The sequence below is a fragment of the Antechinus flavipes genome, chromosome 5 (genome assembly GCF_016432865.1).
Source record: "Antechinus flavipes isolate AdamAnt ecotype Samford, QLD, Australia chromosome 5, AdamAnt_v2, whole genome shotgun sequence".
NCBI lineage: Eukaryota > Metazoa > Chordata > Mammalia > Dasyuromorphia > Dasyuridae > Antechinus > Antechinus flavipes.
In genome coordinates, this window is record NC_067402.1 from 86,461,032 (window position 1) to 86,473,213 (window position 12,182).

The window sequence follows — 12,182 nt, forward strand, 5'->3', positions numbered from 1 at the left end:
AAACTTTTCAATTTGATATAATCAAAATTTTCTATTTTGTGGTCAATAGTGATCTCTAGTTCTTCTTTGGTCACAAATTCCTCCTTCTTCTACAGGTCTGAGAGGTAAACTATTCTATGCTCTTCCAATTTATTTATAATCTCATTCTTTATGCCTAGGTCATGAACCCATTTTGACCTCATCTTGGTGTACGGTGTTAAGTGTGGGTCAATGCCTAGTTTCTGCCATACTAATTTCCAATTATCCCAGCAAATTTTGTCAAATAATGCGTTCTTATCCCAGAAACTGGGGTCTTTGGGTTTGTCAAACACTAGATTATTAAAGTTATTGGCTATTTTGTCCTTTGAACCTAACCTATTCCATTGATCAACTAGTCTATTTTTTAGCCAATATCAGATGGTTTTAGTAACTGCAGCTTTATAATATAATTTTAGATCTGGTACAGCTAGGCCACCTTCATTTGATTTTTTTTTCATTAATTCCCTCACATATAGTTCTAAAGACAGAAAATGGTAGGACTGGGATTTAAATCCAGCTTCTCTGACTCCAATATTTTGCACTATATTATGTTATGGAATCCTCCAACATGGGAACATAACAGATTCTGGAAGGATGTCATGGAAGAGATTGAGTCTTTTTTTTTTTTTTTTTGACTTTCTTTTTTTAATTAAAGTTTTTTATTTTCAAAAAATATGCCTAGGTAATTTTCAAAATTCACCCTTGTGTTGCAAATTTTTTCCTTCCCTTTCCCCCACCCCTCTCCTCAGTGGCAAGTTATCCAATATATGTTAAACATTCAATTCTTCTATATATCTCCACAATTATTATGTTGCACAAGAAAAATCAGTTAAAAAAGGAAAAAAATGAGGAAAAAAACAAAATGCAAACAAATAACAATAAAAAAGTGTGGTCCACACTCAGTTCCCATAAATCTCTTTCTGGTTGCAGATGGCTCTCTTTATCACAAGACCATTGGAAATGGCCTGAGTCTCCTTGATGTTGAAAAGAGCCACATCCATCAGAAGTGATCTTCATATAATCTTGCTGTTGCCATGTACAATGATCTCCTGGTTCTGCTCACTTCACTTAGCATCAGTTAATATAAGTCTCTTCACGCAAGAGATTGAGTCTTAAACTTGACTTGAAGATTGGACCATATGACCTAAGTTAATTTCTAATTTTAAAGTTCTATGTCTTGATTACCTATGCAAGAATCTGTTCATTATATTCCTTATTCCAGTTATGTGTCAATAATGACCATTCTAAGGACCTGCAAGATTCTGAAACATTAAAGATTCAATTCTGTCCAGTGCACTCTGCTGACTAAGGCAGGAAATGAGATTCATATTTTAGAGAGATGCTCAGTAACAGAAATACAAATTTGAATTAACAGAAAACTCCAATATCTCATTGCCTAAGCACTCTGGCATGTAACCTTATATCTTTGGGGTTGTTTTCAAACCTTTAAAGTGAGCACTGTATGATCTTAAAGGTTTCTTCTAGTTCCAATAACCTATGAATTTTATAAGCTCTTCGGTTAATTGAAATTTTACTATATATGGCAAATCAACTGATTCCTTAAATAAGGACCTTTTCCAGATACCTATCTAATGGATAGGGATCATTTTCCAAATACATATCATTCTGGTAGATAACTATTTTTAAAATGCTGAAAAAAATTTCTGAGAAAACCCGAAAAGATTATTTTACATCTGCATTATTAGGAATCTTAAACTTTAGGAACATTCATCTAGTTGCATCACTAGGTCTTTCTGTTAAAGAGAAGAAAGTGACATTACTGAGTCAGTTTCTAGGAACTCTTCCTTCCCTATAGCTCTGAGGCTACAGATAAAGATGACTCAGTTTTTCAATATAATTTTTTTTTGAGAGGCAATTGGGCTTAGGTGACTTTTCCAGGGCTACACAGCTAGTAAATATTAAGTATCTGAGACCAAATTTGAAATATTGTATAATATACATATATATGTAATATAATAATAATAATAATAATAATAATAATAATAACAGGGTTAGATTTCCATCTACTGCATCATCCAGCTGCCCCTTTTTTATTTTTGTTTTTATTTTCTTTTTCAGTTTCTCAATATGAGATTGGCTGTGTAGGTAATGGTTTGCAAATTTTTTTGATCATGGACCCATGTCAATAAAATATTTTTAAACATACACCCTACCCTCAATGTGTACATATTTGTTCATTTATAAATTGTATACATGTACTATTCTTCCAGTAACTACATGTTTTAAACATTAACAAAATGGAGACTTTAAAAATGAGATAAAGATGAAATAGTATTTAATCCTAGAATCAAAAGTGAGCCACTGAAATTTATTAATTAAGGTAATGACATGGCCAGTTATTTAGTTTAATAAAATCACTTTGGCAGATGTGTGGAAGGAAGATGGATTGAAACAGGTAAAGACTTAAAGACAATAGGCTCAGTTAGAAGTTACTGCAGTAGTTCTGGTGAGAATGAGATTCTGAATTAGGGTAATGGCAGTATAAATGGGAAGAAGGGGATAAATACCAGAGAAGAAGAGTACTTGGAAAATAATTGGATAAACGATATAAGGGAGAGTTAATGTGAAGGATTACACTAAGGTTACTAAGGTGGTTGACATTAAAGACAAAACAGTAACAAGGCAGTTTGGAAGAGGGTTAGGTTTTGGGAAAAAGAATGTACATTATAACTTATTCCTGCCTGTTCATCCTGTGTGACTTACTCTGTCCTACCCAAAATTAAAAGGAAAGAAATAGAGCTCTTATTTGTCATTGCTCTAAAGCACAGAGCCCACTACCACACCATTCCACCATCCAACGGATGTCCTTGCTGATGAAATGAAGTAAATCTTGGAATAAGGGTGGAGGGAGGAGGAGATAGGTGTATCTTGGAAGGGCAATTTCCCCAGTGGCATTTGTACAGTTGCTGATAAAGTTTTCCAGGAAATAGTATTTAGGTTATAATTCCTGGAAGAGTCACTGCCGAGGTTGAAAAGGAGGAAGACAGGGATGAAAGAGACAGAGTAGAGGAGTGTTTAAAGATAAAGGTAGATGTGGTTGTGTTGGAGGCGAATGCAACAGTTGGCTATTATGGGACTAGTGGGATATGACTCATTTTTTCACTCTGATTGATTACACATTCATTGAGATCATACTATTGACCTTTAGGAGACTTCACTCTTTGGAGATCCTTAGCTTAGAATAGTAAACTGCTATCCCAAAAACAGCCCATGTATTTTAAGAAATAAAAAATCTGAAGGAAAACCTGAGATAGTTGTTCTGGATAGAGTTTACTTACATAACTAAAAATGCTCACTTATTCTAATAATTAAAAATGTCCACCAACAACAATTTTATTAGCTGTGATCTTCTAGTCACTAGAAGTATTGAAGGAGATATGATATGGATATTGTTTAATAGAGACTTCAAATGCATTCAAACATTAGGAAGAAGGTTAAACTAGATAGTTTTTCAAGATCCCTTTTAATTATGTACTGTATGCTTTTACCAAAAGACAAAATGATTAAGGGACTGCAATGAATTTCTTCCTATTCAAACATTTTCAGAGACTTCATAACCCTTAAAAAACCAATGTTTGATTCCATTGTCAAGCATTCAAGGCCATGTATATTTTGTGTATACCTTTCTGAACAATTTATCTTCATGTCCTTTGTTATTTTAATTTCTCTGTACACATTATAAACTGCAATCACACTGGCCTAATCATACCTCTTGTTGTCTTTGCTCATTGTCCTTGATGTGTCCAAAATGTCCTTGTTTGGAAACATATACGAAGCAAAGAACACTTAATTTGCTATTAGATGATATATTTCAAATATGGAAATATGTTTAAAATTATTGTAATGTATAACCTATATCAGATTGCTTGTTTTCTTGGAGATGGGGCAAGTAAAAGAGGGAAGGAGAAAAAGATTAGCATATAAAATCTTACCTAAATGAATTTAATACAGTCTTTACATGCAACTGGAAAAAATCAAATACTATTGAGAAAAAAGAGGCTTAATTTCAAATAAAGACCTTGCTGTTTCCTAGCAAGATGATTTTGAGTAATGCTCAGTTTTATTAAGGGTAAAATAATGAGGTTGGACTAGACAGCCTAGATGATACCCTTTCAGCTCTAAAACAAAAATACTATTGCTTCTTTGCCTAATCAAAATCTTTAAAGCCAAATTCATATACCATCTCCTTCATTAAATCCACATCTTCAAACCATATTCCCAATTTTTCTCTTTAGATTTCACATAGAACTTTGTGTTTAATACCATAACATAATAAATTGTAATGAATTACAGTTGTATATGAATGTAAGTATGTATAGACTGTGAATAGTGCTGTTGTGGCATTTTTATCATCTCCAACTTGTCATGACCCCATTTGGGAATTTCTTGGCAAAGATAATGGAATGCTTAGTCATTTTTTTCTCCATCTCATTTTACAGATGCAGAAATTAAGTAATTTTTCTGGTATCCCATGGGTAGTAAGTGTCTGAAGCCATATTTGAACTCAGAAAAAGGAGTCTTCCTGATTCCGGTCCTGATGCTCTATCCATCTGCCAACTAGTTGTTCTGCCAGATTCCTTGAATATACACCTACTGGACTTTAAATCATACCATACATATGTTACCTTAACTTTGATGTCCTCAATACTCAAAATAGTATTTTGTACTATTAATTTATTTTATTTTTAATTTATGGAATAAAACAAGTATTTCCATAACATAGTATAATAAGAAATGATTGCATATAAAACTACAAATGCACTATGTACAATGGGCTATTTTTAAAAAAAGATACAACAGAGTTATCATATAAATTTCTTTTTTTTTCTTTTCTTCTTTTTCTTCTTTCCCTCTCTCCACTTTAGAGATGGCTACCATTAGACACAATTTATATATGTGTATATATATATATATATATATATATACATATATATATATATATATACATATACACACATATATATATAATTATTCTCTACATACTTCTATTTATCATTTCTATTTTAGAACAAAGAAGATTAATTAATAATCAATTCAAATGAAACAAAGAAAATGAGGCCACAGATTGATTCAGAGCCTTATTTCTCCAAATCTAAAAAGTCAAGGTGAATATGTCAAAGTCTAGAAAAAGTGAGATAATGTGCTATAAAAGGGAAAAAATCCAGAGGAACTGAGAAAAAACAACAATAGTGTGACTGAATCCCAGAGGACTGAGAATGGCAGCTATTTTTGGAAGACCCTGCATATTAAAGATGCCTTTCCCCCTGTCATTTTAGGATTTTTTTTTTTGTTGTTGTTATTGTTAAAGGACCCCCTATAGCCTACTAGCCAAAGAAACACTCCCTCATGTCCTTGGTCCAAGGAGGAAGAGACAATGACTTCAACATCAAAGAATATGTAATGAGCAGTCATATGTATGTGATATTCACTAATCAAGGTGTCATCCTGGTTCTTCCACATTCTCTTCAACAACCTGTACTTTTGATTTTATTTATTAATTTCATCAATCATGATGATCATCTCTACTGTGCAGCAGATGCTCTCCTTCCTTAAGTGTCTCGATGTATCCTTCAGTGGAATGACTAATAGCTGGGGAGAAGCGGGGGAGAGCCCATCCATGTCATTCTTTGAAGAATTAAAACAAATGAGCACAGCTCTAATTGTGGGGGCTGGGGTGAGTGTTCTGTCTTCAAAGGAAGAAATCATGTGCTAATTGTATTCCAGAACCAATTCTTTACCACTTCTGATATACCCCCCATTCAGTTCTACATGTCACACTTTAAAATGACTAAGATGGTAAAAGGGCCTGGAAGCATATCATTTTAGGAGTGGTTTAGAAAATCTGTAGTGTTTAGCCTGGAAAAGAAAAGACTAAAGGGAAATGTTAAAGATGCCTCAATTAGTGGTTTGTCATACAGAATACTATACTTGCATTATCACACGGTATATAGACAAATGGATTTGAACAAGAAGACTAGGTTTCAGATTTTTCCATCTGATACACTGACCTCCCAGGGATCTGGGTGGCTTTATAAGACTGCAAAGTCAGTGCCACTCTGCTTTGGCAGAGGCAGTTTTCTCATTTACAATTTACCTGTACCAAGGCAATCACAGATCAAGTGATTGTTCTATGTGAGAGATTGGAGCAGAATAATTTTATGTTTCTGTTAAATAATTCAATGAACATTTATTAAGTGATGTGTTAGGATGGGACAATTAAAAAATATTGCCTGCCTTCAAGCAGTTTATATTCTAAAACATTAATTGATTGATTGATTTCTAATCTAATATATTAAGTCCCAATTCCCAGAAGTAGGAGCAATGGGTAAAGATTATAAAGATGATATATATATATATATATATATATGTATATATATATATATATATATATATATACACACATATATATGTATATGTATATATATACACACACATATATATGTGTGTGTGTGTGTGTGTATGTATACACACACACACACACACACACGCACACACACACATACACATATAAAAGTTGCCAACAATAAGAGTTACCCAACAAGGGTGCAGTTTGTCTCGGGAGAAATACTGTAGAAGGAATTTTTGTCCTGGGCTAAAAATCGGATTATATGACTTTCTAAATTTCTTTAAAATTTTAAGATTTTACATTTCCTCCTATGCTATTCATGTCACAATTTGTCTCGGTACTCTCTATTCCAGTTGGCTGACTTCACATACTTCCAGTCTTAAACTCTAGACTGTCCTGGAATTGATTTCTACTTCAGGAGGATACATGTTGTAGGAACAGTATACTAAAAACCTATCCCATACTGATTAGGCTAACTTTTCCTTATGAGGTATTTAACCATACTCAGGATTTAAGTAGTTTAGACTGCTAAAGACCCTGTGACATAGTTTCCTGATGCCTATAAGTAAAAAATAAGTAAGCCTTGCTGACTCCCATTAAAAGTAACAGAGAGGCAGGGAAGTTATATCTACTAATACTATATCTCTGCTTAATATCCTTTTCATGAAATAGCAAAATAAATCTTTACATAATTGTCTGGTAATTCTACAGATTTATCATTTCAGTCCAATCTTGAACCTGGATCAGGGACTGATCAGGTTTGGCCCATTGTAAGTGTGGGGAATAAAGTGAAGAACTTACAGGAATGTATGAATTCTTTTTCTGCATTTTATTATTTCTGTGTTTCCCCTATGACCTGTATAATATTTACTTAACCTGAGCTGATGACATTTATTGGTATTTGACATTTATCAATATTTAGTCTATTAGCTGGACCACTATCTGCTTGATTAAGCCTGAAGGCCTGACTTTGTTTCCCTGAAATCAAGAAATTTCAGGGAAACAGAAACCTTCCGTTCCAATCTCCCCAAATAGCAACAACCAATTAGAAGCCTTCCCTTCCCCTTCTCAATGTTCTCTTACTTGTGATACAATTTCTTGTATAAAAGCTATGTATCTTTACTACTTCTTTAGCCCTCCCACCACGAGCTTTCTCTTTCTTATCTCGTGATGGGACGGTTTATCCTCCGGAGGTTTTCAATAAACAACTGTTCTGCCTTCTACTGAGTGATCTCTGAGTAATCATTTTGGGTAAGGGTCTTCTACATCCCTCACATAAGGTACATAAGAAACAGCTTTATTGGGGGCAGATGATGCTTAAGAATTAGGTCAACTTGATATAAGCAATTGCTACTGGTCCTCCTGCTTTACCCTCCCCCTTTGTTTAAAGTTGAACTCCTCATTCTAGATGCTTTTGCCTTTTTGATCACTTATTGTAACTTGGGTCTTTCTTATTTTCACTCTATTCTCTCTGATTTTCCATTTATTAGTCATAAAATCATATATTTATCACTGAGAGGAATGTAGAAACTATCCAGTTCAACCCCTTTATAGATGAAGAAACTGAAATAATTATCCTACTTAAAAAATCTCAAACAGCCCTTCCCTCTTCTAAACATTTTTTGTTTACCATTGAGTACACTAATATACTCCCGGTTATTGAGACTCATAACCACAGTGTTATTCTGAACTCCTCATCACACTCTTGTGATATTTTAATCGATTGAAAAGTTACATATTCCTATCTTTGCAACATGTCTCATATGCCACCTGGCAAGATAAAGTACTAGGCATCAAGGTAATTTCGTGAGTTAAAATGCCAAGTATTCAAACTCTACCACAGAAAGTATAACTCTGTTGGATTAGTCATATTGCTTGAATGCCAAATGTATGTTTGCCTAAAAGACTATTTTACAAAGCAGGTACTCATATGGTAGTCAAAAGTGCTACAAGGACAATTTCAAGATCTCTCTGAAGAACTTTGGAATTGATTGTGAGAAATAGGAAATACTGGCAAAGAACTGCCCAGCATGGTATATCTGCCTCAAAAAAGGTGCTGTGCTCTATGAGTGAAGCAGAATTGCAGTAGCTCAAAAAATGTGAGATGTGCAAATTTAGAGATATCTCTACTTCAAATGTTCATGTAGACTATTTGTGTCTGACCTGTGACAGAGTCTTCTGAGCTCATATTGGTCTGATAAGCCACATTATACCTTCACTCTAACAAAGTAATACCATTGATCTGGTATTCTTCAAGTGTTGACTGACTCATTCCAGCGTTTACTCTACTACACTCCTGAAATTATTATTAATCCAAGGGTCCATTATTCGACCCAATGAGCCAACCTTTTTCCTAAAGAAGAAAAAAAAGGTCACCTGGGAATCAAAGGAATCAAAATTTTCTAGGATCAATGAGAAATTTAAAATGTATGTAGACTTTCCAGAGCCAAGATGGGAGAATAAGTAGTAAATCTCTGAGACTCTCTCATATTCACCTCCAAAGAAATAGCATTTTGGAATAAATACTGGAATAGCAAAAGCATTAAAAAGACAAGATGAGACAAAATTTTAGCCCAAGAACTTTGAAGATTACCAACAAAGATTTGTCTCGCTCAGGCAAAAGGGAAATGCAATCCAGGACAGGAAAAGTCTCAGATAGCTAGCAATAAGTCCCATTTTAGCAAATCAGCATGAGATTCTGAGTCCCAGGGCAGTGGAGGGAACAAATGCCAACACCAGGAGCTTCCATATGCCTCAGCATAGTCAGGGGAATAGGCACACTCCAGTTCCAAGAACCACCCTGTATTTGAATATAGCCCTGGACAACTTCCAGCAGCCAGACGTGCATGCAAACAGGCAGCTGCCAGCATTCAGACAGCCATGTGCTTCACTGTAGCCCCTGGGAAATGCAAAAACAACCCACTGGCCTTAGTACATGTTAGATACCAGCAGTAGAATTCTGGCTACGCATCAGGTAAGCTGACAAACCCTTATAACTTCCAGCAGCTAGCTTCCTCCCTCCCCACCCCCCCCACTCCCTCAATAGCACCTAATATGATATGCCTCCATGGATTTCAGGACAATGTCAATGCAGAATCAGGTAAACAGGTAGAAACTACAGTCCTGGCACAAGAAGGCTGAGACTGTGCTCCTTCTACCTCAGAAGCAGAGCTCAAATTTAAAAGAAAAGAAAAAGGGGGAAAAAATGAGCAAAAAAACCAAGCTGTGTATACCCTTTTATTGAGCAACACTACCATTAGGTCTATATCCTCAAAAAATCATAAAAGAGAAAAGGATCTTTTGTGTTTTATATACATATATATATGTATATGTATATATATATATACACACACATATATACATATACACACACACATCCATTTGTTTTACATATTTCCATATGAGTCATGTTGGGAGAGAAAAATCAGAATAAAAGGGAAAAATCATGAGAAAGAAAAAAAGAACCTGACCATAAGAAGTTATAATAATGTCAGGAAAAATCAAGCCACAAGAAGAGATCAGAAGAGATCAACAATATCAAAACACCTATGAGCAAAACTCCAAAGAAAAATGGGAAGTGGTCTCAAGTCCAGAAAGAACTCATGAAAGAGCTCAAAAAGAGCTTAAATATTATAGTAGAGGTAGAAGAAAAATTAGAAAAAGAAATGAGAGTGATACAAGAGAATTATGAAAAAAAAGAATCATCAGCTTGGAAAAACAACTGCTTAAAAAGTAGAATCGGCCAAATAGAAAAGGAAGTATAAACGCTAATAAAAGAAAAAAAACAACATCTTAAAAGTTAGAATTGGGCAAATGGAAGTTAATGACTCTATGAGACATCACAAACCAATCAAACAAATTCCCCCCAAAATGAAAAAAAGTTAGAAATTGTGAAATAACTCATTGGTACAACAACTGACATGGAAAACAGATCCAGAAGAGACAAGGTCAGAATTACTGAAGACCAAAATCAAAAGGAATCTACATAACATTTTAAAAGAAATTATTAAGGAAAACTGCCTTGATATCCTGGAACCAGGGGGAAAATAGGCATTGAAAGAAGGCACTTATTGTGTCAGGAAAGAGATCCCACAATAAAGATTACAAGGAAGGTGACAACTAACTTATAGAATTATAGAACATGATATTCTGGAAGGCAAAGGAGCTAGGACTACAAGCAAGAATCACTTAGGAAAAGTAAGCATAGTAATTCAAAAATAGTTATTCAATGAAAAGAAAAGCATTTCAAGCTTTCATAAGGAGAAGACCAGAATTGAACAAAAAAATTTGATCTCCAATATCAAGACCCAAAAGAAGCCTAAAAAGATAATAAGAGATTCAATGGAGTTAAACTGTTTACCTTTCTATCTGGGAAAAGGATTCTTAAAAACTGTACTACTAATAGTACACATAGAAGGAATATCAATAGAAGATATGAGTATAAGGTGAATTTGAGGGAATGATATTAAAAAAAACTAAGGGATGAGAAAGGAGTACACTGGGTACAAAAGAGACAGAATAGGATAAATTATTTCATATAAAGAGGCACAAAAAACTAATTGATGTGGAAGGAAAGATGGAAAGAAAAAAAAAACAGAAGAAAAAATGCTTCAATCTGCATCAGTCTCCATAGTTCTCTCTTTGATGCAAATGACATTTTCCACCCAAAATTTATTGGGATTGCCTGAGATCACTGGATTGCTGAGAAAAGTTAAGTCTATCATAGTTGATCATCATATAGTTTTTCTGTTGCTTATACATTGTTTTCCTGAATCTGCTCACTTCATTCAGCATCATCTCATATAAGTCTTTCCAGGCTTTTTTGAAATCAGCCTGCTCATCATTTCTTATAGTTTTTTATAATATATATTATATATAATATGTATATGTAATATTATATATAATATATATTATATATAACTATATTTCTTAGTTTTTTATATTAAAAGCATCTATTTGTTCAGAAATACTTATCACAGCCCTTTTCATGGGAGCAAATTATTGGGAATTTGGAGGATGCCTATCAATTGGGGAATGACTGAACAAGCTGTTATATATGAATGTAATGGAATTCTATTCTACCATATGAGATGACGAAGAGGCAGATTTCAGAAAAACTTGGAAAGAGGTGAAATGAACAGAACCAGGAAAAGAAAGTACAAATATCAGCAACATTGTGTGATAATGTACTATGAATGATTCAGTTCTTCTCAGCAACACAATGATTCAAGACAAGTACAAAAGGCTCATGAGGGAAAGTGCTATCCACATCCTATTAGAGAATTGATAGACTTTGAATGCAGATTAAGACATTTTTATTTACTTTTTTCTTTTTCATTAAAAAAAAACCTTTTCATCTGTTTCTTCTTTCACAACTGTGACTAATATGGAAATATGTTTACATGATAGTACATGCATAATATATAAAATGATCTACCATTTTTTAGGAAGAGAGATATGGAGGGAGAAAACTTTGGAAATCAAAACAATTTAAAATAAAAACTCAAAAATTGTCTTGACATGTAATTGGAAAAATACGATTTAAAAATTAAAATATGTAACTCTGTATGTATATATGTGTATGTATGTACACACAAACAGTGCAGACCTATGCTTTGCAAAGGAGTATGCTTGATACTAGAAAACATCACAAGTCTGACCACATCATTTTCCTATTCAATAATCACCAGAGGTTCCCTATTATCTCCATCATTAAACAGAAAATTATCTACTTGGTATTTAAAACCTACCAGCCTTTTTTATCTCTAGTCTTTTTATACTTTCCTCCCTTCCAAAT

General features: G+C 33.8%; 1 protein-coding gene across 4 annotated transcripts in view; it reads right to left on the minus strand.

Moving 5' to 3' along the window:
* Positions 1 to 12,182, minus strand: part of DPP6 (dipeptidyl peptidase like 6) — a 1,012,545-nt gene that overhangs the window by 333,034 nt on the left and 667,329 nt on the right. The window lies entirely within an intron of this gene.